Raw genomic sequence first — 26,218 nt, forward strand, 5'->3', positions numbered from 1 at the left:
GCTTTTGAAACATATTTTAAGGTGAATTTGAAAGATGAGTGCAACATAGATGGAGATATTACATACAGTTTTAGGGGGCTCACTGATGGTTGCAAATGCTGAAGTTAGCCAAGAGTTAAATGAAATACATAGGCAAGGATGTCGTTGCAGACCAGTGCAGAGCTGAAAGGAGCGGTCTGACCTAGCTCTGAACAACTTAGTTTGGGTGTTGACTAGTATTCCAGTGTAGAAGTTTTCCCACTGGGATCAACGAGAAATGGAGTAAGGTAACTTTGGAAAAACACCATGAAGCACAGATGTTCTTCAGCACTCAAGCTACTTCATTCAGAGATACTGTATCTCTGAACAACTTCAGTCTTAAAAAAACTGATTAAAAAATAAACCAGTGTGCAGACATTTGCAGTCTCTTCTGATTTGCTTATTCTGTTTATGTTGTTGTTGTTTTTTCTTTTTTTCTTTATGAGAACATTTCTTTTTCATCTGCTTGAGGTCACACTACATTGTCAGTTTCCTTCATATTTTTTCATATTTATTTTGAGACTGGGCAGCACGTATGTGTCTTCCTCAGTTAGCTGGCACTACAAGCTGCTACACAAATTTCTTGGCAGGGTGCTATACAATGAAAATACCGCATCTTATCTTTAAAGACCCAAACTGAAGCCTTTGAAAACCAAACCCTAAGTGCAGGCAGAATGTAGAAAAGAGTCATTATTAGAAGAGAGGCTGTGGCAGTAGCACTTGCATGGTACTCTCTGGTTTATGCCTATATACATATTTGTGTTTGCGCATTATATAATGTAAGCTTAAAACCTCTTTAGAGATCCAAGGATCAGCAGTTACCAGAATAAAGCTTTCCATCTGTGTTTGGCAAGGACATTGGGCTCATCTTTGGATACGGACATTGCCTTAGGTTATCCATGCTTGTAGCCCTTGCTGTCTAAAGTGCTGTGATGTGCTCTGCAAGTACACCACATTGTACATATTCAAAATATGCAAAAAAAACCCCCATGAGTGCTGTCTCCTTAAGTGACATTTCTTGCTGAGAGCAGACTATGGATGATCTGTCCTGGATTCCTGCCCATTATTGTGGAAAGTGTAATTGGAAGGGATATGACTGTGAAAGCTCTAAAGATTTGGAGGTCTTGTCTACAGACAAGATGATTGATTATTTCCCAGTTTGTTGCTGTAACTGCTGCCATCTTCCAAGGGACTTAGGCTAAGAGCTCTGTGTTTTGAATGTGAATATAACAGCAATTGGGCACATACTAATAGGCAACTGGGCCCATAAGAAAACATAGTACCCCCTTGCTAAGAGACAGATATGGATATCATGTTACCTAGCTTTAGACACATTAGCTGTCCAAGTTCAGCTTTTATTTCTACTCAGTGGCAAAAATCCTGACAGAGTCTTGTCATCAATAAAGACATATCACAAGAATAAGCAATCTATGTCTCTATATGGACAATTCAAGAAAGGCTTTGAGGCAGGAGCTACATCATGTTGCCAGGGGTCTATGGACTGGTGGGCAACTTGAGTCTCTTTCTATGGGAGGAAATAAACCACGAAAGTCAACATTAACTGCAGAAATGTAAAAAGAACTGGGACATATTGTCAAGTCCCAGAGCCAGGACATGTTTGAACTAGTCCTAGATCCTTCCTGCCCCTTGACTTTCTGGGATAGATGGTGTATATCTTGTGGGCCTAGGAGTGCAGCTTGTATGGTCAGGAAAGCTGACTGCCTTACATACCAAAAGATAGCTTTCCTTTTGTTAATGTTGAAACAAATATTTTTTTCCTTATCATACGATTAATACAGGAGCAGAGACGTTTCCAACATTCAAAGATTATCTATTAACTGGTATATTACTCTTTTAGGTAAATATTTTCATTATCTCACTATTTCTTTGTGATCTTTTATGTCTTTCAGAGAATCAGAGAATCAGAGAATAATAGAATCATAGAATGGTTTGGACTGGAAAGGGCCTTTAAAGATCATCTACTCCAACCCCCCTGCCATAGGCAAGGATCCCTTTCACTAGATCAAGTTGCTCAAAGCCCCATCCAACCTGACACTGAATACTTCCAATGATGGGGCATCCACAACTTCTTTGGGCAACCTGTCCCAGTGTCTCACCACCCTCATTGTAAAGAATTTCTTCCTTCTGTATAATCTAAATCTACCCTCTTTCAGTTTAAAACTATTACTCCTTGTCCTGTCACTACAGGCCTTGGCAAAAAGACTCTCTCTTTCTTATAAGCCCCCTTTATATATTGAAAGGCCGCTTCTCCTGGGGATTCCAGAGCTGGATGCAGTACTGCAGGTGGGGTCTCATGAGAGCGGACTAGAGGGGGAGAAGAGCAGAGTAAAGGAGAAATAAGGTCTTGTTGTCTGATTACATAGGCTTTTACAAGGAGACAGGGTATTTTTTGCCTTGAATACTAGTGTCTCATCTTATTGTGGCATAGGTGCTACTGAAATACAAATAAATAACAACTGAGTTATTAACATTTTTATACTTTGCTCAAGATTTTTCATTGACCCACCTAGTGACACATGAAGTAGCACAACAGCTTAAAGCTATGTTTATACAAGAAATTAGTGATCCCATTAACATAATCACTGCAGCCACCTTTCCCTGCAGCAGCTATGCCATCACAGAGTCTCTTTAGTTATATAGATTGTAGCAGTAATAATTGGCAACTGCTGACAAAGAGAAAAGGACACTCACAACGAATGAGGTTATGGGAAAGTGGCTAGCTCCTTAACAGGAAATTCAGATGCCAAATGGAAAGTGAAGTTACATTTCTGCCTCTTATCACCACAGGCAAAAGATAGATATATAACTTGTTCTTCCCTGATTTGGTTTTTTTTTTGGAAAATTTTCTCTTTGCTTTGATATTTTTTCTTTCTTCTGGCATTAATGTGGAAGTCATCACCTATGCAAACTGCGATATGAATGTGTGTTCAAAGCTGTAGTAATAAAGTTTATTTGTAAAAATACTTTAAAACATATCAACAAAAATAGCTGGATTTTATATGGAAACTTTGACCTTAAGCTAGTGTCATTTCCTGGTAGTCCAATTTCTTTTTTTAAACTGAAAATATTTCAGCCTGCTTTTGAGCTTTGTCAGAGGGCATACTCAGGACAGGTACAGGGACATGACTTTTGCATTATGGAAGGCTGCTCTTGAAGTGTAGCCACCTTTTTAAAAGGTCCAGCTCCTCCTCATTATGTAAGGACATTGTTTAAGTTAGATTGTCCAGCCCTTCCCTATCAGCATTAGGCAGGAGACAACTCTCTATTGGCTGCTTCCCAAGATAATACTTTGCTGCGCCAAAGAGTTGACACATGCCTTATGTGTCAGGATGAAGTGGAATCATGACTCTCATCATAGCTAATAGGAGTTTTACCATTTTCCTGACTAGAAGTAACATATCATTAAGAGATTTTTGGAGGATTTTTTTTTCCTGATATCTCATTATTTTAAACAACAGTATATCTTGATTGTACACATTTTGCTCTGTGAAGACACACACTTTATTAGACTTAGTAGAACAACAACAAAAAGTTTTAATGGCTACTTTAAAAACATAACCTTAGGGTTTTCAAGGTGAAATTAAGAAGTATTTTTGTGTATGTGCATGCTTTGTTTGGCTTGAGTTCGATAAAACAAGGAGTAAGGATGAAAAGCATGAAATAATTAAAAAAAAAAAATCCATTTTCTGAATGCTGAAATCAAAATGGTGTTAATACACCACAGGGCTCAGTCCCTGTCAGTGGCCGGAGAAAGTACCCCATGTAAATTGGTGGCCACAGCCTTCTCCGCAGCCCTCCCTGCAGGTGTGGTGTCCTGAGTAGCGGTACAGGTTGGGGCAGGCTGCTTGGGGAGCTGCTGTGCTGAAAAGGACCTAGGGGTGTCAGGCGTTGGAACAGGCTGCCCAGGGAAGTGGTTGAGTCCCCATCCCTGGAGATATTTAAAAGACGTGTACATGTGGCACTTAAGGACATGGTTTAGTGGTTGACTTGGCAGTGCTAGGTTAATGGTTGACGATCTTAAACTCTTTTCCAGTCTAAACAATTCTATGATTCTATGTGCTGGACAGCGAGATGGGCATGAACCAGTGGCACCTTAGCAGGAAAAGTGGCCAATAGCTCCTGAGCTAGCAGGAGTATAGTCAGTAGGTCAAATTAAGGAATAGTCCTGCTTTACTGGGAATTGTTTTGTTTGGGGTTTTTTTTTGTCTGAAGAAGAAGGAAAAAAACTTAGGGGGAGAGTAAATAGCAGCCTTCTGATACCTACAAGTAGGTAACCAAAGAGATGGAGCCAGGCTTTCTGCTGAGGTACCCAGTGAAAGAATGAGAAACAGTGGACATAAATTGAAACAGAAAAGATTCTGACTGCCAAGCTGGGGAGGAAAAAAAAAAAAAACCAAACCAAAATCAAACCCACTTCACTATAGGTGAATATAGTGAATATTCAGGCATAGGTTGCCCAGAGAAGCTGAGTTCTTTGAGTATTTCAAGGCTCTACTGAAAAAAGCCCTAAATCTTTTGTCTGAATTCAGTGTTGACTGTTTTGAGCAGGAAGGTGGACTGGGTGACTTCCCAAGGTCTCTTCCAGTGTGAATGATTCAGTGATTCTACAGGTTTTATGGCTGTTCAATAAGGCCAATTTGACTCAGTAGCACAAAATGTCAGGAAGCACTGGTACTCTGAATGATTATCAAAATATAAGCTGAAGGAAATCAATGGAAGTTGTATGCGTATATCTTCAGGAATAGCTGAGCCTAATAAAGCAGCATTTATCAATAAGCCCCAGGCAACATGGCATTTTTTTAATAGAAATGTTTTATCTATTCTGTCACCTTTGCCTGAGATGTTTCAATTCAACTAGAATGGAGAATTTGATTTTCATTTCCTCTTCTCACAAAGATTATATATGACTTCCTTCAAGTTTAAAATAATTTCTTATGGTCTATTTAGATGTAAGGTGACTCATTCTTGACATTGCAGAAACTAAATTAAATTTATGCTGTCAGTAATCTTTGAAGTGTCAATTTTGCTAATACCTCCATATATTTGCAGAATAAGTTTTTTGATTAATTTTTGAATCCTGAGTAAAGCTATATCAATGCCAAATGCTACTGTGATTTTATACCTATCTATACTCTCATGATGTTAAGATAAATACTTAACATATGTACACTGCAGGACTGAAAAACAGCTTTTATTCTTTAATGGACTCCACATAAAGGAGAGGGAAACACACAAGTATGTAATCCCAAAGGGCTGAGCTGAGATCTAGACCCAACACCTGAGCCTATGCTACCAGTTCTTATCTATCCCATCTGAACCAGGAAATAAATTGACATTGCTTGAAGTTCTTTCACTCAGGTTCATTGAGTCACATTACCTTACATTTAGGTCCCTGACCTCATTTCCTTTGCTCCCAACTTAGCTCCCTGTACAACTTCTGGACCTGGCTCATCACTTGCCATGTTTGGAGCTGTTGATGGACCCTGTTACCAGCACCTGGCGCTGCCTGCTGTGTCCAGATCCCATGGGACTGTGCCCCTTGGTGAGAGCATCACCTGAGCTGGGGTTGCCCAGCCCTTGTGGAGCTGCTGGCCCTTGCTCCTCCCCAATAACCAAATACTTAATTAAGTAGCATTTACGTTTATATCCTGAGTGGTGGCTAAAAAAGCCCATGAGGTCAGTTCTCAACAGTTAGCACAGTGCAGCTGATGCAGAGCTAAAAAAATAAAAATAGAACATATTTCTGATATCACAGGGTTTCTTCTTTTTTTTCTTCTATCGGAGAGTGTGCCTGATATTTTTGACACTTAGTCATAAGTGGATGTCTAGGAAAAAGTGCAGGACAAAGCAAGCAGACTTATGCTTCTCCTGGTATATCCTTGTAAAATTTGTGTCTGAAGTGCTTGAGACAAAGGTTTCTCTTGAACTTCCTCTATGAATTTGTCCAATGAATTTTTGAACTCAGGTAAACTTTTCATGCCTACAATGTCTTGACATAATGAATTCCAGAGTTGAAGAATGTGCACCTTTTGTTTTCAACCTGTCACTGGAAAATATTATTTGATTCCTGCCTACTCTTTGAGAAACAGGGAATAATTAATTTTTCCACCTTCTCTGTGCAACTCAGACTTTGATATATCTATTTTGTGACAAAAAACAAGGCCAAAGAATCAGAGTGTGTTTACCTTCTGTTTGCAGGGAACTTGCTCTATAGCTGTAGTAATCCCAGCTCCTCCCAGTTACAGCCCTCCACTGTTATACCTTTCTAATAATATTCTTTACTTTCAGAGATTAACTGTCAGAACAGGACCAAATATTTACTCTGTGATTAATTCATGTACTGGCATAATGATGTTTTATATTTTGTTCTCTGTCCTGTTGTAATAACTGCACAGTATTTGCAGGGTTTATTTGTTTGTTTGTTTTTGTTTATTGGGTACTGAGCAGTCTTCAAAGAATTATTATAGTTTTTCTTTCCTTTTTTTTCCTTTTTTTTCCTAAGGAGGCAATACCTAGTTCAGAGTACTCTTTCCTCATATGCTTTACTTGTAATTTATTGGCACTGAATGTCATCTGATATTTTATTAGTGGTAATTATTAGAAGACCTTTCTACAGCTCCTCATGGCCATCATCGAACTTTATAAACTCATTATTCCCAACCATTTGCTAGTCCATTTATGAGTTTTGTGAATAAATATACTATTCTGTTCTATGCAATGCTTCTTGAACAAGGTTTAGTATGAAGATGATAGAAATTTTCCTTAAGCCCAGTTTTTATGGGTGAAGAACAATTAACACTGAGGACTGGCATGAAGCTAAACTGAGCGTAAATGCAGTAGGTCTATAACAGGCCATTTTAGTTATTGTTTTTATGCACAAAAGTATGAGAAGTAGATGAAAATATTTAAAATTATAATAAATACTTATTCACATAAACCCTTAGTTAATTATTTCCTACCATGAGAAGTACTAATAATTATTGAGATGTTTTCCATATACAGTATCAAAAGTTACTTTGTGAGTAAAGATCAATATTATCAGAAGACTGTGGACTTGGACAGGTCACACACGTTCTAAGAATTTTCTCCTACTTTCTCCTACTTTCTCCTGCTGGGTGAAAGGACTTCTCTGCCTTGTGAAGGATTTAAATGAACACTTCTTAGTCAGCAGACAGTCTATCTCATTGCGTGGATAAAAGCATGTGAATCTGCCTGGAAGTTTAGCTCATTCCTAAAGGCTGAAATGCAGTGGGCATATTTCTTAGAGGTATAAGAATTATATCTTACTCATCTTTTCAACACTTCTTATTGTTTAACATAAAACCCAATTTGCTTATGCCAGTGACTACTTATTAGAGGTATCTAATTCTTTATATACATTGTGCTGAGATCCTAGCCACTGAATTCAGTGCTGCCTATTGTAAAACCTAAGCCCTTTAGTACTCCCAGCCTTAAGGCTTTTGAATAGAAAAGAACTTCTAAAGCAGAATAATAGCAAGCATTTCCACAAAGGGACATTCGGTATCCTCATTAAACAGGAGATACTGTTACAAAATACCTTGACAATATCTTAATCCTCAAGTGGTCCAATTATGGTTGCAATAATTACAGTGTTAAAGAAAAAAGAAAAGAACTTGTTGAAAACAATAATGATGAACACGTAACCCATTTAAGAATTTTTAGAATCATAGAATCATTTAGGTTGGAAAAGACCTTTAAGGTCATCAAGTCCAGCTGTTAACCTAGCGCTGCCAAGTCCACCACTAAACCATGTCCCTAAGCACCACGTCTACACGTCTTTTAAATACCTCCAGGGATGGGGACTCAACCACTTCCCTGGGCAGCCTGGTCCAGTGCCTGACTACCCCTTCAGTGAAGAAATTTTTCCTAATATCCAACCTAAACCTGCCCTGGTGCAACTTGACGCCATGTCCTCTAGTCCTATCGCTTGTTTCTAGGGAGAAGAGCCCAACCCCCACCTCGCTACAACCTCCTTTCAGGTAGTTGTAGAGAGTGATAAGGTCTCCCCTCAGCCTCCTCTTCTCCAGACTAAACAATCCCAGTTCCCTCAGCCGCTCCTCATAAGACTTGTTCTCTAGACCCTTCACCAGCTTCATTGCCCTTCTTTGAATCATAGAATCATAGAATGGTTAAGGTTGGAAAGGACCTCTGAGATCATCGAGACCAACCTGTTTACCTAACTGCCTGGTCCACCTCTAAACCATGTCATTAAGCACCATATCCACACACTTTTTGAATACTTCCAGGGATTGTGATTGTACCACTTCCCTGGGCAGTCTGTTCCAATGCCTAACCACTCTCTCTTTGGACACGCTCCAGGACCTCTATGTCCTTCTTGTAGCAAGGGGCCTAAAACTGAACACAGTATTTGAGGTGCAGCGTCACCAGTGCCTAGTTCTGCTAGCCACACTATTTCTGATACAAGCCAGGATGTTATTGGCCTTCTTGGCCACCTGGGCATACTGCCGGCTCATATTCAGCTGGCTATCAACCAACACCCCTCGGTCCTTTTCCGCCAGGCAGCTCTCCAGCCACTCTTCCCCAAGCCTGTAGCACTGCAAGAGGTTGTTGTGACCTAAGTGCAGGACTCGGCACTCAGCCTTGTTGTATCTCATACAATTGGCTTTGGCCCATAGATCCAGCCTTTCCAATTGCATTTTGCATTGTTTTATTTCCAAATATAAGTTATCGTGAAAGCATGTAAATGTAGGGAGATGTATAAAGAAATTAACTGTCATTTGCAAATGCGTGAAGACAATCCTGTTATGATACCAGAAGGAAGTGGAGATCATGTTGGTTTATATTTGTTAGGGTTAAAATTAGCTTCATCATAGAACTGTTCTTGTATTTTGATTGTTTGTAAGATACAACTTCCTTAAAGTGTCTCTTTCTGGTCATTTTTTGTTATCTTCCTCTAGAGTAATTTTTCTTGGATTGGCAAAACATACTAGTGGACAACGTCATATTTCTAATATTTCTATATTTGTAAATATGTTTATTAAAACAAATTTAACACAAAAATAACTTGTTTCATCCATAAATCAAATAACATGCAATTCTTTGATAAGTTCAGAATTATGTCACGTCTTTTTGCAGTTATCATATAATGTAATACTGATACATCATTAGGCTACCCATGCTTATTTGCAGTTTGCAGCTGCTAGAGCAATACACAGAGGGCCTGATCACAGAGAACAATTTTCTGTATTTTTAAGGTTAGCTTAGGAACAGAACTCTCTGCTCTGAAAGCCTATTTCTCTTAAAATGTCTTTCATTAGCCAGTCCCAACATTACCTGCTTCTCCACCACCAACCTGAATTCCTCTCCTTCTAGGTAGTTACCTACACTAATGACTGTTTGTTTACAGTGATATCACTTTTCTTCCTGAATCACTGCCTGGAAAGCCCTTGCGATGCAAAGGTTGCTAATACTTATATCTATTTTCCATTTACCTTCACTCTGTCATGAATGTTTCAGATGAAACCTAAAGAACCAACTTTTTGCTTTGAGCTTTTTCACTTTTTGTATTTTATTAATTTTTAACTTCTTTCTGTCTCTCTCACTTTTTAATTTCCTATTTCCATATGTTTTCCCAGCAATGGAATAATGATCATTTTGAAGTGCTGACTTCTTAGATCCATTTAGCTGACAGTGTATAAACATGAGAAACTGTTTGAATTTATCTTTTCACATGATAATCAGGAAAGAAAAGCAGGAATTTTCTCTTTTTTTTTTTTTCATAGATAATGCCAAACCATTCTAAAGGAGATGGCACAGCAGTCTGATTAGTCCTATTACTTCCTTTAAACTGATTTGTATTGTGATATACTGGTAGTCTTTGCTGTTAGCATCAGTCCTTATTCTCAGGAGATGTCCAAAGGGCACCCTTTGGATTTTCAGGTTTCAAGATGATGGAAATCTATTTTCAGCTTCCAAAGACAGAACTGTTTGTGCAAAAGCTCTTTTAACTGCTTTAATGAGAGATGTCAAAATGAAAGGGTATATGTGGTGCTCACTTCTGATAAAGGTTTGACATCCCTGACATAGAAGTTTTAAAACATCTTTAGAAAACAGACAGGAAAAAAACCCTGTTAAGCCAAAAGCAGCATATCATGGACCAATTAAACAATAAGCTAGAAAAAGAAACCTAAGTTTGTTTGTACAGAACTTATACTTAGAGACATTTTTACTGATTTTTATATATGTAATGTGTTTTTATTAAAGTATGCACTTGATTTAAATTAGAATGTTAGGTTTGTAACATCCAACCTATGACATTCAGGAATATGAAAAATCATTTTGTCAGATTTAAGGATAGGACCATACCTTGCCAAGCTTGTGAACAGTAGTGTCTATATACACAAACAAGAACTCAAACAATCTCAGTGGAGAAACAGAGAATCACAATTCAAATAAGACTAAATATCATAATGCTCAAAATATTAAATCAAATCAAGGTTTCAATTTTGATATTTGAATACTTTTTTTACTGGGAGATTGTTTTTTTATTAGAGTAAGTTATCTATGCCTAAGAACACAGTTATGGCAAATTTTACATCTCTGTTGCTTTGATGGTCCTGGAAACAGTCCAACAATAAGCATCATGAGTATAGCATAGACAGCTCCTCACTTAAGAACACATTTAGAAAACTAGCTCTTGCCAGAGAGTTATAAAATTGAGAAATAATAAAAAAATAACTACACTTGAAGAATTTTATAAACTTTCAAGACCTTCGGTTTCTTTCATGTCTGCACATATTGTTTCTTCTATACATTTTGATTCAAGCTTTCCTGGAAAGCAAGAATCTTTTTCACCAGCTTTTGTGAACCTTGATCACTTGGATCCATAGTGATGCTAAAATCAATGGAGTGTCTTTTGGATGAACGTTGACTGTAAAAGCTAAATTGCCTATATGTGGCTTTTTAAAGTAAAACCAGTCAAACAGATTTCTTAGAATCTGCAAGTCTGAGAGTCCATGAATATGGAATATTGTCACAAATATGTGATTCCATAATGTTCCATGTGAGTACACTCACTATTCATATATATTGATTTAATAATCCAGATAAAATGTTTTCAGGGTCTGTTATCTGTAAACTCTTTGCAAATTGTACAAGTTGACTGTGTGCTAGTGATTGGCTTTGTCATACAGTTTCTGCTTTTCTAGAGAATAAATGAACATTTTAAAACAACAGTACTTTTCAGAGGATAAACAAAACGGGAAAGATACTTCACCCTGGTGTAAAGCTGAAACTGGTCTTGTGATCATCACTTCTTTTCAATCATCATGTGTTTGAACATTCAGTAACAACTGAGTGAATCCCTTTAATAGCAATAAATAAAATTTAATTCATTCCTGATGGATAAATTTTGTTCCCTCCCCCAGAAACCTGACTAATTTAAGGAACTTAGTCTACTGAATTCCTAAATTACATTTTTTTATTAATTCTTTGTAAATTGTCTTTTTCTTCCTGCTATGATCTTCCAATGGACTTCAGCAGATTAAACTGCAGAAGTGTTTTAACAGCAAGGCAGACATTTATCAGTTATTATAATCTGCTGGAAAAATATTATTTACCCATTTTGTCCTTTAGAAAACAAAGATCTGGTTTTGCTGAAGCTACCTGAGAACCTACATTGAGTTAGTTAATGTTTGGTTTAAAAAATGGGGAAGAAGCGCAGTGTCTCCATTTTTTAACCTAGGCATTTTTAAAGTGAGAGTTTTCAGTTATTTATTCTGAAAGAAATATTTTTTACTATTTTTTGTCAAAATGCAATTTATTTTTAAGGGAGATTACCAACAACATAAACACTTTTTTTTTAGTCCCACATATTTCCAGTTAATCAACAAAGAATTTGTAACAGAGTACGAGCTGCTGTAAGAACAGTCTGTCACATCCCACCTGTGGGGAGGGGGGAGTGACTCAGATTCGCAAATCCCCTTGATGTGGATTAAGGTGAAATAACATTCAAGGTCCATACATAAACATCAGCTTTAATGGGAGATTTCTATAGAACAAATGTTCTGTAAACATTGTCCCTCTAACAATTATATCTACCTAAGCTATGCGACTATGGGAAATCAAGGTAAGCCTTATGTTACTTGATGACTTCAGGAGGGGAGAGAGAGAGAGAAAGAAAGAAGGAAAGAGAGAGTGATAAAGAGATCACCAGTCCTGGACCCAGTGTCGGACCTTCCAACAGCAGTATTCGGTGTAGAGAGCCCCTTACAGTCGCATGTGCTCCTATTTATTGGCCCCAGTTCCTGGATTTCTGGAACCTTCCTTCATCCCAGTTCCAGGAGTGGTTGAGACACCCATCAAATCAAGAGAAGTGACCAATCAAGAGAAGTGGCATTAAGCCCCTCCTTGTGACTTAACCATCTCTTGATGCCTGGAATCTTCTTTCAGGGCGTCCGGGCTCAAAGTACAGGTGTTTGGGGCTCATCCCTTACACAGTCATACATGTATATTGGGTATAATTTGTCCTCATATAAACCCATACATTTTTGATCTGCCATCTTTTTCAAAGCGTAAATCACTGAAGACAAATGTCCACTTTTTCTGCTTGGAGCTTGGTCTATTGCTTTACATTTCCTACTCAGTCAATGTGCCTTTCATCTTCCTTTCACGAAGGTCTTTCAAGTGAGCAGAAAATGTTTTTGATATTACAACATCTGCATTATACACTGAGCAAATAATAAAACATTTCTGTGGTTCTCAGCTGTCACTATAAGAGCAAAACTAATGAGGAAAACATACTTTGATAACCTGCATGTCTCAAAAAATTAAAATATACAAAATACACTAGAGAATCAGAATGGACCAACTGAATAAATGTTATCCTTCATAATCAAGACTTGAAAATCCATGTGATCTTCCAAAAAATAATTTTATGCCAGAACACTTGGAGATAACACAGGAAAGCTAAATAACAGTTCTTTTATGGCACCAAGGGGAGCTTCAAGCCTTGATCGCAAGGCTCATTTTTCTGTGTATAGGTCCATATGTCATTGCCTTATATTCAACATGAGCTCTACCAATTCAGCCATCCATTCTGATGAACAGACATGCACAGAAGCTCTCTATTTTTTCGTGATGATTCATCTGTGCCATCTCACACAGCATGTCAGTGCCACTTTATTTCCTGTCAACAATGTTGTCATGTTTGCTCTTAGGTGAACTGTGATTCACGGATGTCAACATTTCTTTTTCTTCTTTTTCAGTTTAGCACTCTGTTACTCGCACCTTTGAAAAGCATGGCTATGGCACAATTTATTCAGGCAGAGCAGTTTAGTGCTGTAGGGTGAGAGTATTCTGGCAAATACAGATAAAGAGTTTCAGCTGTTTTCAGAAGAAATAAATAATGTACAACAAATTAGAACAAACTGGACTCAGGTTAATAAATTTTCTTTCCTGAAAATCAAGGTTCACGAGTATCTAATTAGTAGAAGGGTTGTGCTGCAGTTATTTGCTGGTGGAATTACTTGAAACTGAAACTTCTATTCAGTAAAAAATGAGGCCTTTTATTCAATAAAATAATGACATTTACTTGCCCAGAGTTTAAAAACAGAATTTACACAGTAATTATTGTGTGATGTGTCTTCAGATGTTGGTAACAAAATTTTCTTTCTTCAAATTGGAAACTGAAGGCACAGTTTATGGATATATATTCAAACTGAGCAATGGAATTTTATGTGAATAAACAGAATATGCCAGTCTAAATCAGTACATGTCCTGTACATTAAACAGTATAAATTTGAATTTAAAAGAGTAACTGCGGTGCAGTAACATTGTATCTTAAACTGAATTTTTAAACCAAATGAAATCACTTAACATAAGCAATGCCACTAGCAAAAAAAAAGTTTCCAAACCACTATTCTGTGTGTACAATAGGAAAGGGAAAAATTATGTCACTAGGTTACTGCATTCCTAGATATTCTGTTTGTGCTTCTGCTACCAAAGGATTGGTTAAGACAGAACAAGACATCATTTTTGTATTGTAGTACTTCTGTCTACAAATTAAGCATAATCATCTACATCATGGTGATCTAAGACAATATTTAACAGGTCAGTTGGTGATGAAAGGCTTACATATAGTACAGCATCAATAATTCTTTATTATAGTGACCAGCTAACTCAGTGGTGGCATTCCAAGACATATTCCAAAACATATAAATTAAATGTTAAATTTCTATCTAGAAATCAAGGAAGTTCAGTAACAACATAGACATAAAAGTAGTTATTTGAGCTTTCATGCATATGTAATTAATTTGTAAGGATTTTACATATTTGTCTACATTCAGTGATAGCTCTGTAATTAATTAGGATTTTTCTCCAAGAGATAAACCATCTGATTAAATAAATTCCCTATTACTTACAAAAGTAATTAAGGAAATTTTCATGCCAACATTGTCTGGTTTTGAGAAAGTAAGCTGTAGTGTAATATCAGAATAGCCATTACTAAAAAAATATGATTCAAGCAGAGAGAAAGAATCGCAGACTAAAAAGAATAAATCTCATTCCTGTTCCAGGCTGTTATGACTGTTCCTGTCTACTTTTGGCTGGAGATTAAAGGCCCTGAGTTAATAGCTGCTGGAGTCATTAGACAGATGCAAAGGAAATCCAGCCTTAAATGTACCTCCCATTTTGACAAAACTAGGCTTCTGGGTTGTTTTTTTTTTTTTTTTTCTATAACCTAAAAAGGAGGAATTTGTGCACTGTAAAAAAAGCAGACACAACTGTAGGCCTTTCATTGAGGGAACTAAGTGGATTGCTTCGTCATTTTCTTCTTAGGTGTGGAGACAGGAAGAAAGTAGTACCATGAAATATTGACTGAAGAGGAATATTCTGTTATTCATGTGTTGGTTTTTTTTTTTCCAGGACAGAACTCAGGAGAGATTATAGAAATGATTTTTGGTGCTTCTCTTACACCACTGTAGGGGAACTGTCTACACATAGCAAACATAGGCTTGTACCTCATAGCTACATGGACATTCTCTTTAAATCAATATATTTATACTAGGAGACTCGAGGAATTTCCTGGGTAAATCTCTATTAGTAAACAAGACTTTAGGTAATAAGACTCGACACTACAAATGAGAGCAAAATCCACCTGGCCAGCCAGATAATTTTGATCCCCCCAAAAGTGGTGTTTTACAGTGAAAGGATGCAAATGAGAAGGCTGTTGTAGGGGTGCTCAGATAAGCATGCCAGGCTCTTAGGACAGGAATGTGAGTGTGTTGGGAAAAGCACACCCAAAACTGTCTGAAAACACTTTTGCCTCAACCGGTCATGCTAAAGAGGAAGGTGATCATCAACTAGATTAAACATGAAATAGGGAATTACAAGGAGACTTTCGAAACAGAGAAGGGTTCCACTTGAAAAGTGATATAAATGAAGTATAAATACTTTAATGGGGAAGGTGGGTGCTGCTGGGGGGTGACACCACGCCCCTGTGTGGGCTGAGCAGCGTAGCCTCCCCCGGGGCACCCTGGGGAGCTGCACCCTACGGGCAGGGACCAATACCCATGTGTGCCCGGCACCGCTGGGGCTGCCTCTCCGCGGTGCACCCCTGGAGTCGGAGCACCCACATCTCCTGCAGGAGGGGTGCAACAGGGCAACCGCACACCCAGGGAGTTTATTAATGGTCTTTGAAGTGATTGTGAAGGTGAAAGTTGAACTTATTCCATTTGTACCTGTGATGCAATATTTGTACTCATGGCAATACTATACAGACAGAAATACACAAATACTACACAGACACGTATGTATACAAACACAGGTTTTTCTTACTGGTTCTGTTTGAAGGTATCACCACAAATAATAAGTATTGGGGTAATTTGACTGCATACCTAAAAATTCAAGTAATTTATATTATACCTTTTTCTAACTTACCTTATTTTAATCAGCTTCCTAATTTTCTATGGCTATTTATGGTTGAGGAGTAGAACAAAACCAAATTTTTCAAATCAGGAAGATAATGTAGTGAAAATATGTTATTAATCAATCACAGATGTTAGTTTAAATTCTGGAGATTTCTATTGATTGTAGGGACAGAACAGGAAGGTGATATTTTGAAAAGAAGCCTCCTAGGAATATACAAGTGATTGAACAAAAGTCAATTAATTGTGGCTTAAAAATTTCTTTGAGTTCCCCAGGTGGCACTGATGGTCATTATTTATCTCTGCTCAGCATTCAGCCTAAGCATTATAAGATCTATATAAAAACCAATAGGCTAACTTCTTCCTCTTTGCAAAGGAGATCTGAGAGCAGGGTAAGAACAAGGTTGCACTCTGCCCCTAGAAGAATTAAAAACCTTGTTAAATTATCTCTTCTGAGTAAATTTTCCAAGATGAAAAGAGAGGCTGTGATGCAAATTGACTTTTCATTATATGAGCATTATCCGGTGTGATTGTGGTGATACTCTACACAGTGAAGGACTGGCTTTCAGCTAAGGTAGTAGCTTTTAGACAGGCTATTAGGATAAAACCTAGCTGTTTTTCTGCAATTACTCTGTACAGGTAAGTGCTCATAACATCCTCTCACTGCCCGTAATTAAACTATCAGTAGATGCTGGCAGAATTCTTTGTTCATGTAAAACATACACCTTCCTTAATGGAAGAGAAGAATGACCCCACAGAAGCACAGTGAACAGTACTGTTCTGCATTACTTTCAATTATATCATTGTGTTAGTAATTGCCTGCTTCCTAAGGTATTGTTAGATGTTACCTCTGAAGTGTTAACTTGAAATTCAGTAAAGAATATATTTTTTTCTGCCTGATCATTATGTTTTTTCTTAATGATTGAACCTAGAGAAAGGCTTTCCAGTATATTCTGAGGGGACATTTTATTTCCTGAATGTATGGCTTAAGTTCTCCAGACATGGAGCTAATACAACAAACATTTGTTGCCAAATTTGTGTTGATCTGTACAGAGAAGGAAAAAATCTTGAAGCCATAACAAGGGATGAAACAGGGTGTCTGATCAGAGGCACTTAAGCCTTCTAACTCTGAAGAAAATGTTTAACTTAAGATATCTAAACTTTCCTTTATTGGTTATTGACCACTGTTATCTAATATTGAAGATAAGACTTGCTGGGATTGGAATGCATGTTCTTAGTCCTTCAGGGTTATAGAAGAGAATTTGCATGTGAAGGCTTGCTGCACAATAGTTTTAAAAACTACAACAAAGTGTTTCTCCCTTTATTCCAGACGTAAGAACAGTGGAAATAAGAAGCAGAGTACCTGGTTAAGATGTTTTCTTTAGTCAATGTTTTTGCTTGCCATTTTTTTTGGTGTTCTTCCTATGCTGTGCCTGACAACAGTGTAAAGTTTGTTTGATAGTTGCTAACTACATTAGCAACAACGGCAATAAAAATGACACAAAACTGACTAGGTCGTGTTCATTTGAATCATAAGTTCATGGCAGCAGAGTTAAATCAGGGATTGATTTTGCTGAACAAATCAATAAAACAGCTTGAGATAGTAAGCCTTTCCTCAAAACAAAACAGAAGCAAAATATTGAGATGAATCTCATTAAAGGCCCCCAAATTATTTTCTCTTAGGGATCCATTCAATTCCAGCAGAATAGTCTCAAAAGCTGAATGGAAGAAGGTAGACATGGCCAATCAGAGAAGGATTTCATAGAGAAATAATGGATATTGGAAATTCTGATATTGCAAATTTTGTCTATGTATTTTATCTATTCCAGCATACAGTCAATGTGACAAAAATGTGTGCTTGTTCTTCTGAAAGTATTTTCAAATTCACTCCAAATTGGCAAAAATACTGGTCAGCTGGAAAACAGTCATAAGATCCCCAGACACCAGAGCTACTCAATAAAAGGTGAGCATCCTCTTTTATTTTTAATCTTCCTTCATTTTCCTTCTAAGTGTGTAAGTGGAATGCCTGTGTTGGATGCAAGAACGATAAACAACATTAAACATACAGGCTGTTAATTTCAATTAGAAAAGCTACAGTCCAAACTGTTGATCCAAACCAAAGTATGTTCATATTTATTTGTATGAGTTTTATTTTTCGCAGAAAAGTAAAGAAAAATACCAATTACTTATATAAGATAAATAGCTTACCAAATGACAACTATGAGAAATTAGACTGTACTTTATAGAAATGTATAATTAAGATTTGAAAAAACATCTAGTTAAATGGTTCAGTTCTGTTTGCCATCAGGAAGACACCCGTGTTGCTCAGCATCTTTGTTCTTGTTGGATAGGATCTATTTGTCAATGTAATACTATAAGGCCTATCTAGCAAAACAGAGTCCTGCTCTATAACTGAGATGATAGGCTCTATCAGAAAACAAAGTTCCAAATAAAATCAGGATTAATAGTGCAGAAGACCATAAGGAAGAGATAAAGAAGTTATTTGAGCTGTGGTTTGTTTTGGTTTCTCTTTCTTTGGTAATGCATAAGAAAATAAAGAAATGTCTTGTGATGAACTATTTTACTTCCTGTGAAAGATGTTTCTGCTGCTAACTAAAGAAAGTTTTGCCATTGCAATTTGTGCTGACTTGCTTGTTTTTTTCCTTGTGTGTGGCTGATAGTTCAACACTTTCCCTTGATGCAGTCTACTATGTCTTCTGAAAACTGAAAACTATTTTGCAATTCTATTATTTTTCTAATCCAAATAGGACCTAAGTCATAAAAAGCAAAGTAAGGAGCTTTCCCCAGATTTCATGTAAATTCAGAAGCAGAAACCTGATTATAAACAAAACTTCTAGTCACATGTAAGTCATCAGTGACTACCAGCATATTTCAGGCTTGGCTTGTGTAAGCTGTTTTCTGGTCAATTTTAGAATAAGACAAATGCATGCACTGGTAAAGAGCAATTCACAATTGCAGTCAGTATAATGAAGACGCAAGATATAATATCATCATGCTACAGATAGCTTTGTAGAAAAATTCTCTGAATTAAAACTCTAGTGGAAAAATACATTACGGAAAGCGAGGTCTAGTAAGGAAAAAAAAAATCCTTTTTTCCCAGAAGAAAGTGTTCATATTACTACCTGATAAAAGAGACCCTTAAAGAGAACATTCAGGTATTTCTCTAATCCATGCCCTGTCATATGGTAGTTCACAATTTGGAAGGATGAACATTTAATACCTGATCAGAATGAGTTGTTTAAGAACAATTCAGCTGGAGCAGAAGGTGGCAATTAATTGTTCCCTTATTTCAGAAGGGAAGGAGATCACCCACACACCCCACCCATCTCTCACTGCATAGCAGAATTATTTTTCTCCATGCTTTTTACAAAATTGGCCTAAAGCATCTACAGGATTAAATAAAACATAGTGGAAAGTGGAGTAGGGTTGTAAGAACACTCTGACCATTGTATTAAAATACCCTGAAATCTTTTTAAGAATCATGATAATTACCAAAATGGTTCTGTCAGTTTTGCAAAGGAGGTGCACTTTGGAAATACATCTTTAGTGTTTGATATGTGTGGAACACAGCACTTGTGTTATTGCAGAATGAGAACAATTTTTTGTTTAACCAAGCGTTCAATAACAGGTTGGTTCAAACCTGCCTGTGGCAATCTGGATTTCAAAGTTTCTCTGCCTTTAACAGAACACAGAAAATAGCACCACTGTTAAGAACAGCATATGCTTATTTTTTTTCTTTGGCATATTATGCAGAATAATGTGAAATGAAACATCATAAAAGGATGAAAAATTACACTTAGAGTAGGACTGTATAATGGGTCTACTTTTTTTCTTTAGAAATTTTTACAAAAAAATCATCATATCTGCACTAGGTTATCTAAATGATAGAATTCAGCACTTCAGATGAGTCTGAAGTACTGAAATATTAAAATATCACTATTTATTTTTTGAAAATATTCAAGTGATTTTGACAGAGGATTCTGCATTTAGTGCTGTAACTTTCAGTTACTGTTGTTTGAACTGTCTCATATTATTGCTTTATGTTCAGGTTTTAGTGAATTAAGTAATGAATAAGCAGTGCTTGCATTTTCTTTTGCTTCTAATGCTATTGTCATGCATAACAATAACTCATCAGTTCTCTTAACTTCAAATCCAAACCAATTAGTTAGTTAGGGGAACGTAATTTTATTAGCAATGCTACATGATGTTATTTAGCAAAGACATTAGTTGATTGTCACCTGAAAATAGCACGCATTCCCATATGCTTTTCCAGCTGTACTTATAAAATATACCCACCCAAAATGATTTCCAAATGGATGTTGGACTTGATGGTCTTAAACGTCTTTTCCAACCTAAATGATTCTATGATTCTATGGTTCTATGATTCTATGATTCTATGTTATTGAGTGATCTGGGGCACAGTGTTTTGTCAAAACATGGATCAGAAAGCCTTGTGACATGACTTGAAAGGACAACAGATAGTAAAATATTTGTGGCATACAAGGACTTCCAAACGTTACTCACAGTTCAGCTTTAAAGCATGTTTACACCCATCTCCAATATACAGTCTTTTCTGCTGCTTACAGTAAACATCAATTTTTCCCTAACCTTTGAAGAAAACTATAACTTTCCTGTTAGATCAGAGTTAGATATTAGATTTAAATTATTATTTACTTGCTGCTATTTGCATGGCATTTTCCCCCAATACCTATAAAGGTTTAGCACCTACAGAAAAAAATATTTGTGAAGATGGCCTAAGAAAACTTTATACAAATTCCGAACACCAGAAAAGTGTAGGCTAAGTTCTCAAATGAATTTTAAAAGTAGGATCTTAGAACAAAGTGACTGATATCTTAAAAAATGAATCTTAGCAAGAGATGATGAATGCTTCCTCATTCTGAGGTTTTGCTATTTCCTTTTAACTTTCTGCAAGCTGCATCATACGTATTATGCTAGGTAGTGTGAAAGTGTCAGTGTTTCTGCATTTTCAGAATATATAAAGAGGGCTTACCTATATAGACACATACATAGCAGAAATAAAATGTTGCACATTTTTATTTAGTCTGTATTTTACTCAAAATTACTAAGTACATCATGATAAACAGGGAAGAGTGAAGGACAGAACAGACTGAAAGATAATCAGTGAGATCCAGTGTTTTTTACATACACATTTAAAATACCTAGGTTACAGTGGCATGATTTTTTCATAGACTTGTGAAGGCAGGTGATTTAACCTGCCCATTCAAAAAAATGGATGGATCTGCTAACTGACTATAAAATATAGTCACTTGAGCTGGGCTGACAAGCTATTTTGTTTTGTGAATGATTTCAGTATTTGGGTGATTTCTTTTATTAAAAATCCCAAAATGGTGTGTAAGTTTTTGGACCCTCCGTCAGGTTAGGCTCTTCTAGAGCCATGAAGATCGTATACTGACGATCCTATGAGCGCAGAAACTCTGACTGTCCATCAACATTTGAACTAACTGATGAAAGAACCAAGGAAATGAATTAATTCACCAGTACTGTTTCAAAGAGCTCTAGGCCCATGATGATCATGACTGCAGAAACATGACTAATTCATACCCCTGTGAAATTCTGCTATGTCTGATATCCAGGATTCAAATGACAGAAATGCTTCAATGGGCTGAATTTAGTACTATCAGGTTGTATTCCAATAAAAATTAAGTTAGAACAAGAAACAGGAGAATAGGTTTATGAACAGTATCTTAACAGTGTAAATATCACGCCTTTCCCCTTGAACTCCTTCCTGTCTTCAAATAATACTAGATTAATAAAGTCAAATGTTTGTGTCAACTGTTTAGGCAGATGAGTTGTCTCCATCAAAAACAATATCTTGAGCTGAATTAAGTGGATGAATCTTCTTCTATGATAAGGTGACCCACTTAGTGGCTGAGGAAAAGCTGTGGATGTTGCTTACCTGGACTTTAGTAAAGCCCTTGACATTGTTTCCCACAGCATTCTCCTGGAGAAACTGGCTGCTCACGGCTTGGACAGGCATACGCTTCGCTGCATAAAAAACTGGCTGGATGGCAGGGCCCAAAGAGTGGTGGTGAATGGAGTTAAATCCAGTTGGTGGCTGGTCACAAGTGGTGTTCCCCAGGGCTCACTACTGGGGCCGGTTCTGTTTAATATCTTTATCAATGATCTGGACGAGGGGATCAAGTGCACCCTCAGTAAGTTTGCAGATGACACCAAGTTGGCCAGGAGTGTTGATCTGCTGGAGGGTAGAAAGGCTCTACAGAGGGACCTGGACAGGCTGGTTCAATGGGCTGAGGCCAATTGTACGAAGTTCAACAAAGCTAAGTGCTGGGTCCTGCACTTGGGTCACAACAACCCCATGCTATGCTACAGGCTTGGGGAGGAGTGGCTGGAGAGCTGCCTGGTGGAAAAGGACCTGGGGGTGCTGGCTGACAGCTGCCTGAACATGAGCCAGCAGAGTGCTCAGGTGACCAAGAGGGCCAATGGCATCCTGGCTTGTATCAGGAATAGTGTGGCCAGCAGGACCAGGGAGGTGATAGTGCCCTTGTACTCGGCACTGGTGAGGCCGCACCTCGAATAGTGCATTCAGTTTTGGGCCCCTCGCTACAAGAAGGACATTGAGGTGCTGGAGTGTGTCCAAAGAAGGACAACGAAGCTGGTGAAGGGTCTAGAGAACAAGTCTTATGAGGAGTGTCTGAGGGAACTGGGGTTGTTTAGCCTGGAGAAGAGGAGGCTGAGGGGAGACCTTATTACTCTCTAGAACTACCTGAAAGGAGGTTGTAGCGAGGTGGGTGTCTTCTCCCTAGTAACAAGTGACAGGACAAGAGGAAATGGCCTCAAGTTGCACCAGGAGAGGTTTAGGTTGGATATTAGGAAAAATTTCTTCACAGAAAGGGTAGTCAGGCATGCCCAGGGAAGTGGTTGAGTCTCCATCCCTGGAGGTATTTAAAAGACGTGTAGATGTGGTGCTTAGGGACATGGTTTAGTGGTGGACTTAGCAGTGCTAGGTTAACAGTTGGACTCGATGGTCTTAAAGGTCTTTTCCAACCTAAGCAATTCTATTATTCTATGATCCTTATCTTGTCTCCAATTCTTCAACATAGCATTATTATGTAATCCCTCCATTTTTATGGTAATATCCTCTAGTATATCCATAAGAAATGCTGAAATTCTCCCTGAGGCATGATACTGATAAAGTAGCAGATGCAATTTTATTTCTTTGTGCCAATTCTGTAGTTTCAATAATTTTTGTAAAATCCAAGAAGAGTTGTACCCTTATTTTTATCCTTTTTTTTTGGTTGTGTTGGCTTTCTTTTTTTTTTTTTTAACCATAATAATCCACTTCATACACATCAGTTTATCTGTTCTCATCCAAAGAGAGAACCAACTTTTGATTCTCTCTAAGTAGTTTCTTTCTGGATCCAAAGTTAAGCTCGTTCCTCATGAACTTGCGCGTTTGGTGATGTATAGTAATTAAGGTTAGATGATTAGCAACAAGCTCCTTATTTTTATCTCTCACATTGAGTAAATTGCTCTCATTAAAAACTCTGGGCCCTGTCACTGCATAGCACTTAAACACCTTTTTCACACTTAAGGAAGTTAGAATGTCTAAGTCAGTGAACTTAAAATCAAATGAATATTTATGTTTTACCGAGGGGGATGATTTTTCACCAGTTTCAGTTATATGCATGCTGAAACAGATATGTAAAATAATGCTGGGCAATAGATATGGACTGTGTAGATGTATTCCATAAGCCTATTATATTTTGCTAAGATACTATATTTCTAAACAGGATTTTACCAAAGAAAATATAGTTGATTATTGAGGAAATACACTGCAAGACAGATGTTGAATCAAATTTGATCAAGCACATGCACTGTTTGGCTGGTTGAAGATTAATAAAGAATAATTTTCAGATAAAATATATGGCATCTCAATGATCACACATAAATTTTGTAGATAAACTCTTAAAAAATGGAGTAGTCTCCCTTTAACATTATAGCTTTAAAAAATATACCTGAATTGCAATTCCCTATAGCATCATTTGAAAAATCTTTAAATATTTAATAGACTTAAAAATGCAGAGTTCAACCTTTTCCATATTTTGACAGCTAGTCCATTCTTAACACTTCCATGTGGGTTACTGCCACTGTAAAGCAAGATAGACCCACTGAACAAAACTGTTGAACACTGGAAAAATCAGAGTGTTGAAGTCTACTATTAACAGTCAAAGACTGGATGTGATAAGACATTAGCATTCTGATACAGCACTTCTCTGGCAAACTGTCATGAGAACATGAGGCAGAACAACATCAGCCTATTGTCAGGATAATTGAAATAATGAAAAAGGGAAATAATACAAATGTAACTGTCATCCGTTATAATTCTTATAATGAACTTATCAATTGTCTCATCCTCATTGAACAATAAAATATTTAGGGAGATTAAAAAAAGAAAGAAGAACAATTCACAGCTATGTTTTGTAGTGTTTAGTTGGATTGGCATGAAATTGGGAAGTCCTTTACTATCGCAAGCTGGCACCATGAAATTGCATTTATCAACCTTGTTGTTAGTGCTTACTACTGGAATACTGGTATTAGATGATGTGTAAAAAGATTAGCATGCAAGTGAAGAAAATATTTTGCTAATGTTGTGGTAGCCTTAATGGTTGGATAGAGTAATAATATAGTAATTATGGGAAAGTTAGAACATTTGAAGGTAGAATATTAGTTCAGTTTGAAAATACTTGCTTTAAAATTTAAATAAAAATATTGTTAAGACAGCATTGTTAAGACAGTTTTTAAAGAATATCCATCTAATGTCCAGGGCATAGCTCTGTGTTTCAGTCTTTGTAAAAATTTTGCATTACTTCAACACTCTGAATTAATTCCTTCATGATTTTATTATTTGGATAATAAACTGAACAATAAATCTGGATAATAAAACCAGAGAAATAGCAGAAATTGAGGCTGAAAGAAATTTTAAGAGTTTCTACTCCCTCCTCTTTTGCAAATGTTGGGTCAGCTATATCTGTGTCATTTCTGAACAAACACCTTTACAACCTGCTCTTAGGAACTAGAGCTGTGGGAGTTGCCACAGCCTCCCAACAAACCGCTGTAGTACTTCATAGTCCTCACTGTTACACACTCTAACATAGACCTTCCTTTCCATTATTTAAACTCACTTGTCTGATCTGCAGTGAGTTTTGAGAAGGTAATAAAGTCCTTAAAAGCTATGTTTTACGTATATGAACACTGCTACTGTCTCTTCCTTTCCTTAGTCTAAACATACTTGAACTTTTCATCTTCCTTTTGATATCTGATTTTCCAGACATATAGTCAGCTGTTTTGAAGTACCCTGTCTTATGTGGCCACTATCAATAGTATTAATGATGACAAGAGGAAACATGTTCAGATTTGGATTTCCATTTTGCTTCCAATAAAATTCTTTGTTGAAATGTACATCCAAAACAGTATTTAAATAATTTATTAGAGGTTGTTAAATTTTCTTTAGCCTTTTAAAGCAGCAAATCTATTTAGGTAAGGTATTCTAACAAGATAGAATTTTCCTTTAATTTCAAAGGATATGTACAATATAGAAAATAAGTATAATGTCACACAGAAGATAAATTATATCAATTTATGTGGAATATTATTGCTTTATTCATATTGTGTCTTTTCAAAGTTGTAGTGTGGAAGGAAAAGAAATTTTATTTCATGTTTTGTGAAAGTTTTCCTCTTTTGAACAGTGGGTGTATTTGCTGAAACTTGCAATGTCTTCTAGTATTAATTTTAGCTATTTTAATCCAAACTACAAATAATCCTCTTCCATGCTAACCTCTGCTTCTGAATTAAATCTCCGAAGATTTAATACCAACATTTGAATGTGTCCCCTTTGTAAATGGTGTAAAAGGCATAGCATAATGAAGAAACACTATCTTCATAAGATAGAGTTGTACCCAAATTAATTCAAAAACTGCTCATTAAAATAAAATTAATAATGCTAAAATAAAAAGAAAGAAAGAAAGAAAAAGAGAAAAGAAAACTCCTGGAGACAATATATTAAGTTTCTCTTCATAGTGGGTAAGAAGCGAAATCTTGGATAGAAAAGTTTAAAGCGAAGGCACTGACTGGACCAACAGCTTACAGGAACCATTTTACTACAAAAGTCCCAGAGCTCATTAAGCTAAAAGAACTGCTATTATGTAAAATAAGAAAACCTCTGTCATTTACATTTAAGGGACAGGGATTAC

This window comes from Nipponia nippon, unplaced genomic scaffold, assembly GCF_047370975.1.
Source record: "Nipponia nippon isolate SJK-2023a ecotype South Korea unplaced genomic scaffold, ASM4737097v1 scaffold_3, whole genome shotgun sequence".
Lineage (NCBI taxonomy): Eukaryota > Metazoa > Chordata > Aves > Pelecaniformes > Threskiornithidae > Nipponia > Nipponia nippon.